This window comes from Camellia sinensis, chromosome 4, assembly GCF_055761805.1.
Source record: "Camellia sinensis isolate YWXY chromosome 4, ASM5576180v1, whole genome shotgun sequence".
NCBI classification, from domain to species: Eukaryota; Viridiplantae; Streptophyta; class Magnoliopsida; order Ericales; family Theaceae; genus Camellia; species Camellia sinensis.
In genome coordinates this window covers 39994320-40001857 of record NC_138964.1, presented here as the reverse complement: position 1 = coordinate 40001857, position 7538 = coordinate 39994320, and the positions used below count along the sequence as shown (strand labels likewise).

At 31.3% G+C, this 7538-nt stretch overlaps 1 long non-coding RNA gene across 1 annotated transcript; it reads left to right on the top strand.

Annotated features, from left to right (window-relative positions):
• The first annotated feature begins 657 nt into the window (after nt 1-657).
• On the top strand, nt 658-6133 carry LOC145824589 (uncharacterized). The gene is made up of 2 exons (XR_014366370.1): nt 658-837; nt 4823-6133. It is a non-coding gene; the product is annotated as an uncharacterized LOC145824589 (long non-coding RNA).
• The last annotated feature ends 1405 nt before the right edge of the window (nt 6134-7538 follow it).

Genomic DNA, 7538 nt, shown 5'->3' with positions numbered 1-7538 from the left:
TGTTGTTCCCATATGAATCTAGCATGTTAGATACAAATTTCAAAATTAAATGATGATATTTATTTTAAAAAAAATCGTGGATTAATTAGTGTTCAGTTTAATTTATAGTAGAATTTCGTTATTAAATTTTGAATGTTTAGACATGACTTGAGATAAATTTGTTGGATCTGTTTTTGTATATAATTGGACCATGTTTGACTTATAAGTAAGAATTTAATTCAAAACACATGACTAGATTCAATTTAATTTGAGTTTGCTTATGACTCATGTTTAACTGTTTAGTCCTTTTTAATTATGTGATTGGTAGTGTTCACCTTGAGAGTTGTTATTATTTATTATATAAGATTATAATATATATTTGAGAGCTGAATTTATGGTGTATACCATGTGGTGAAAAATCATATATTTTTGTAGTGAATAAAAATGGATGTATATTTCGTAATCTATATTTGTGATGTATAAAAATATTATATTTTTGTGATGAAAAAAATTATATCATTTTATAATTTATGTTATAAAATTTTAAGATATTATTATAAAATTGATTGTATCAATTGATGGATGACAGCCCACGATGGGCTGCCCCAACCCTCTTTCTCTTTTTCCTTGTACTTCTTTGTTCTTTGTTTTTCTTTCATGAGCAGAGAGCTGTCTCTCTCTCTAACCTTCATTATTGCTCAATCTTTAAGCTTCAAGGGAGAGTCATTAGCGTAAGATTTTATAAAAATTTTGTAAATAAAAGTTGGAGATCTCGTCGTGTACTCTTTGTAGCATTAGTCTCGGATCGAAAATCGGGCAAGATTTGTCTCTCAAATCTACTCTTCTTCATTATTTGAGGTACTGATTTTCTTCATATTATTGCTTTAAATCTATGTTAGGAATAATTTGATAAAATATATTATTATAGAAGGTATTGTGTATATATTATTCTCAAATTTTGTTTGAATAATTTTTGGAAAAAAATCATGTTGAAATGTTAGTAATATAGGTGTCTTGAACTTGATTTGAAAAAATCATCGTGTGTTGATAAATTTTTTCAAGAGTCTGAGATTAAATTTTAATAGTTGTATGCTTGGTATCTATATCATGTTATGATTATATAATTTATTTTGAGAAAAAAAAATAATATTGAAATATTATCTCATCTTTGATTTTGGAACTTATTTTTGAGAAAAATAAATAGATGTTGATGAATATTGTGTAAGTTGTTAACTTGAAATTATAGAGTTGTTTTGGGATTAAAAACCCTAAAAGTGTTGTATTTATGATATTCTATTAATGGTGATATATTGATGATTAAATTTTGTTCATTTTTGTGAAGGTGAAAAATATGAAATGTGGACTTTTGAACTCACAACCTTAAAAATGTAACCATTAAGCATATTTCATAATTTTTTATGTAAATATCATGTTGATTAGTTAATTTTAGAAAAAGTTGTGAAATTGTTATTGGTAAATAATTTGGGTGGAAAAAAAAAATTTAACCTTTTAAGGAGCTTGGCATGAAATATGGTTATGTTGAAATATGGTTATGTTTGAGAGATAAGACATGTAAAGTTATGTTTGGTATTATTAATTTGGAAATTTTGAATATAATGAACTTACTAATTTGATGGATTAAATTAGTTTGGTTCATATTTTATATCTTTTATAATTAAAAGTGTATTATTGAGATTATACCATAACTTTTAATATAGTAGGATGGAAATGATAATATTCAATAAGTATGAGATTTAGTGAAAATCATATTGGTTATCTTGGTTGAGGTGGAACAAAGTTGATTGAGAATTTTGTGTGAGTCAAAACAATTGGGAAATTGATTATTAGTTTAACTAGTTTGAGTATGCTAATATGTTATTTTTGTACCTCAAAGTCATATATGAGATACTTGATTTGTAAATTGAGAGTTTGGTTAAATTGGGAGTTGATTACCTATAATTTTGCTATTAAATGTGTTTTTTGTATATAAAATGCATGTGGGTATTTGAAAGTGAGAAAGCTCCAATTTGTGAAAGATCCTAAATGTTAATGTTTTGGGAGTTGTTAGATTATTTGGAAAAGATTATGTTTGGTTTTAAAATTGTTGAGTTTAATGGAAAACTATGTAAGTTTTGAAAGTTTGGCTTTAAAAAGTAGGGCTGAGCAAGGAATCCGTGAAATCCGTAATCCGATCCAGTCCAGTCCAATCCGATACGTTTGGATTGGTTTTTTGAATCCGTGGTTCGGTTCCGGATTGAAAAATTAAAAATCCGTAGTACACGGATTGGTTCCGGATTGAATCCCACGGTTCCGGATTGGAACCGATCCGTACCATATACAAATAGTATATATTTTTATTATACATCCTCCCCCATAGTATCTTCTCTTATTCTATATAAAATCTAAACTCAAACCTAAAACCGTATAATATCTTTTTTTATTACTTTTGTTTGTTAGTTTTTAGTTTTAATTTGTAATGGTCTAAATACTTATGGTGAAACCAGTTTTCTTATGGTTGTTTAAATTCTAGCACAGTATGTCACTATTATAGAAATAGATGTTGCTATTGTGGAACTAATATAGCGCTATGTTTATATTTTTATGAAATTAAAGTGTTATATATATTTTTTTGTTATTTAATTATGTGAATCCGTGGTCCTAAACCGATCCAATCCGTATTTAAATGGATTGGTTCGGATTGGTTCCATGATTTAAACGGATTGGATTGGTTCCAATTTTTCAAGAACCGTAGATAACGGATTGGTCCTGGTTTTACCCCAATCCGGTCCAATCCGAACCATGCTCACCCCTATTAAAAAGTGGAATATGGATTGTTTCCAAGTGTTCAGAATCATGAAGGATTCCAAGTCATGGTTGTATGTTGGATTGTATATCCATGTTGTTATCTTTTAATTAATGCATTAGAGATAACTATTTTGGCTATCGGTGGATAATAGCATTGATTGTTGTAGAAATTACATGTGGATTGGACAAACAGAAACTAATTTCTCATACACATTGCATGGAACATTGTTGTGTACTTAATCATTGGAAATGAATTGTTTTGAGAAAAGTGGGTGAATATTTTGGTAAATCTGGGTAAAAGATGTGGTTACTTCAAATTAAGTTGGCCTGTGTGTTCATGGTGAAAGTCCTAAAAACCGCGCGTATACATGGGTGCCGATCCGGCAGACGAAATTTCTGTGAAATGACAATAGTAGCGCTTGTATAACTTGTGTTTACATGGGTGCCGATTTACGATTTCTTGCAGACGAAATTTCCGTGAAACATTATGCTTGATAGAGATTCCCAATGTGTGTATTTACCGCCTGTTTTTTGCTTTGAAGAAAAGACATGCATATAACTCGTGTCATAAACTTTGGCATCGCATTCGTTTTGAAAAGAATATCTTGACATTGAAGTATGTTAATTTATTTAAGTTAACAAGTATGGTTAATTAATTAAATTTGAATTTAAGGAATTAGGTAATAAAATCATAAAGTTATGGCATGGTATGACTTTATATATATATATCTGTTTGGTATCACTGTATCGCTAGACCCGCATGTTTTTTAATGTTATAATATGAGATTACTTGGTGAACTAGCAGTTTGCTCACCCCCTATTTGTACATGTGTACAAGGAATGCTTTTTGGATTTGAAGATCAAATAGCTAGTTTTACCATTTCATAGTTATAATGTAATAATGAATTATAATACTCCATTTGTTTATTTGGCTTAGTGTCGTTCTTTGTAAGGAGCAGTACTCTCTTATTTATTGTAAGCTTTGGGGTGTTCCATATGTAATAATTATGTAATATTAATTAAAATACACGGAGAGTGGGTTTATGGTTTCATCCATGGTATTTTCTTATGTAGATTTGTGAAAAGAAAATGAATTTGAAAAAGATTTTTATAATTAATTGAATGAGAATGAAGTTTCTTTTAAAAAAAATAAAAATAAAAAATCTCACGCTTTGGTTAGTTAATTTCCGCGTAATTAATCTTTAAAAATCAGGGAGTTACATTTGTGAGTAAATTGAGAGACTTAAATTTTGAGTTTATGACGTTTCTCTTCACTTTAATGGGAAATTCTATGAAAACACACTTCAAAAAAGGAGTGTATCATATGCCTAGTTACGACTTTTGTGATGTTTGGTTATGATCGATTGTAATATTGGTTTTGACTTGGTTGCTACCTATTAGGGAATTGGTTAGGACTTTGTTATGATTTATTATGGCTGTTATTTTTTTTATCCGCAAAAGTTAGTGATTATTGTGTTTTTTCTTATTTATTTATTTATTTTTATTTTGGTTATGATTAAAAAAGTCTTTAGTTATGACGCAAGTGGCATTTGCTTATGACTCATTTTGATGTTGACTATGATTTATTGTGGTGTTAATTATAATTCATTAGGGTATTTAGTTATGACCCATTTTGATTTCTTTAGTTTTGATTGAAAGTGGTTTCATTAAGACACTTTGTAGTACTATTGACATCATAAATTATTATAACTTGCATATGGTGCACAATAATAATAATAAAAAAGAGTTGTATTGTAGAAATTTTTGAATATTCATTCTCAATTATAATGCGTTATCATGATGTAAAATGATATACAAGTTCACTTTTTAAATCCAATGATGTATAAGTGAGATGATTGGTTGATAATAGGGAAAATATAAGAAAAAAATGTTAATTTAGATATTCTAATTAAGTGCCACATCATTAAATTTAAAAAGTAAGTCTAATTTTTTAGGTTGGATAATAATGTTCAATTCATTTTTATCTGTCTATGTTTACTTATAGTAACTTAATTTTCTCTCCATGTGGATAACGAAGAGAAGGGTGTGATGAATCTGATTCCAGCATCGTGGAAGATACTATGGGATGTGTGGCATGTTCGGATGTTGGTTCTACTTAGTCTCACTTTACAAATCATTCTTTTCATCTTTGGCAAACGCAGAAAGAATATATCGCCACAATGGATTAAAGTGATTGTCTGGTTGGCCTACATAATGGCCGATTGGGTGGCAACTGTTGCCCTTGGCAAGCTCTCAAATAATATTCCTAATCCCAGTAATGCATTACAGGCAATATGGGCACCCTTGCTTTTATTGCATCTTGGTGGCCCTAATACCATAACTGCTTATTCTTTGGAAGATAATCAATTGTGGATAAGACATCTTTTGGGCATGGGTGTTCAAGCTACTGTGGCAATTTATGTCATTGTTATGTCTTGGAGGCATTTCTGGTTTTCATTTATGTTAATTCCGGCATTCGTGGCTGGAATTATTAAGTATGGGGAGAGAACGTGGGCTCTTAAGTTAGCATGCCATGATAAATCAGGAAACATTGTACCCTTTGATTATCTAGTGACTGCCTTTATCAAAAAAGAGGAGAGATATAAAAATGTTTTAATTATGGCCCACGTGATGGTGAAGAAATTAAAAGGTTATATAGAGAATTATGACATTGGTAGATTTAGTTTCATTGTACCGTACTTCCAATGTGCAGAAACAAATTCTCTGCTTGAAATGAATCGGGATGATGCTACATATATTCGGGATGTATTGGAGGTCGAAATGGGGCTCATGTATGATTTATTATACACAAAAGCACCCATAACATTTACCAAGAGAGGGTGCATTTTTCGCTCTATTAGCTTCATGTGTACGGTGTCTGTGTTGGTAGGACTCTTCCTGCTTATCGCCATGGAAGCGAAGTGGCAAGAGCAGCACTACTCCATGGTTGATACTGTCATCACAGGAGTATTATTGGTCGGAGCCCTAGCTTTGGAGATTTATGCAGTCATTTTGTTATTATTCTCTGATTGGCTGATGCTTTGGCTAATTAAGTGCGGCAGAGGCAAATGGGCAATCCGATTGTTGCAGACATTTCCTTGGTTTTTTTGAAAAGAAGGGGTCTAAAAAGATGTGGCAAATCGAGCTATTCGAAGAGGAAGACAAGGGTTCAAAATGGGGTAGAATGCTTGGGAGGTTGGGGATTCAAGACGAGTTCAATAGGTACATGCATGGTAACCCTTGGACGCTATATCCCATGATTGTAAAATTTATTAAGAGTGCCGCAGACAACTCAATTGACCTTGGGAGTCTTGAGGGGTTCTTTGGCTCTGAAGGTTTTCATGACCAAATTTTTATTATGCACATGATAACAGATATTTTCTACCGTGATGATGATACATACTCTTCCCAAAATAGTGCTAACTCATCTGGACGTCATGATGACAAGGAAACATGCAAAACTCTTTCAAATTACATGATGTATCTACTCCTCACCTGCCGTTCCTTGTTGCCTGCTGTTGTATCGGATAGCGAGTTGACGGATTTCATAGTCAAAGTCCGTACAAAGTTCAGTGTCAGGTATATTACGGATGTTATCACTACAAGAAATTATGATTTGAGACACAAAAAAAAATTAGGAAAAATATTACTTTTTAGGGATAAAATATTTTTATCACAAAAAATGTTAATATTTTATTTTTAGCAATGAAATTAGACATTTAGTGATAAATTGCTAGCCTTTTAAAACCAAAAGTTTTGTTCCAAAAAATAAATCTTCGAGAACGAATTATTTTGTCCCTAAAAGTGCATTTATTACTGATATTTTAAAAAATTTATTCCTACAAGCTCTTTTTTTTTTTTTTTTTTTGGGGGGGGGATGACTTTTTACATCCACAACAATTGAAATTAGTCCCTAAATATTTTTTATAGCAAAATTTATACTTTTAGAGATAAAACAATTTAATTTCTAAAACTCTTATATGTAGAAAATGGCAAAAACGTCAAGGATGCAAATTGTCTCGCTCGGAAATGATAAAATTTTGCATTGAGTCGAAATTATTTCTTCATTATAAAAAAGATGAAGAAGAAGGAAGACGCAAATTGGATTTCAAAGATGCGATGGATTTTTACTTTAAAGATGTAATTATTGAACTCGACGATGGTAATAAGGAGGTGAAATGGGAAAAATTGAAAATCGGTTGGTTGGCGATGTTATGCTACGCTGCAATTAGTTGTCCAAAAAATTACCATCTTCAACAGCTTAAAGAAGGAGGCGACCTCCTCAATTTGGTTTGGTTCCTTATACCGCAGTCTCGTGTATTTTATGACGTCAACACTTTCACTCTAAACGGCTTCTTCAATGTATTTTCATTCAAAGCCGGAAGGCGGGAGGGCGAGGTTAGTATACAACGAAAACTAAAAAAGAGTTTATTTGCATTGGTAATATTTTATTTTGTATATTTTGGTTGTTTTAAAAAATTAAAATGTTCAATACAATAGTAATATTATGTTATTGATATCACAATCCAATAATATCATGTCATTTACCTTCTCTTGTATATATGGCAATATAGTTATATTTTGAGTAGCAATAATCTTTCGTAACTCGAAATCTCTCTGGCTTGACTGCCCAAAACGACGTCATTTTTGGGCAATTTTTTCCCCCCTCCTTATATGTCTGAAACAGAGAGAGAAGAGAGAAGAGAGGGGAAGAGGGAATAGAGAGAGAGGGTCGATCGCCGCCTCCGATCTCC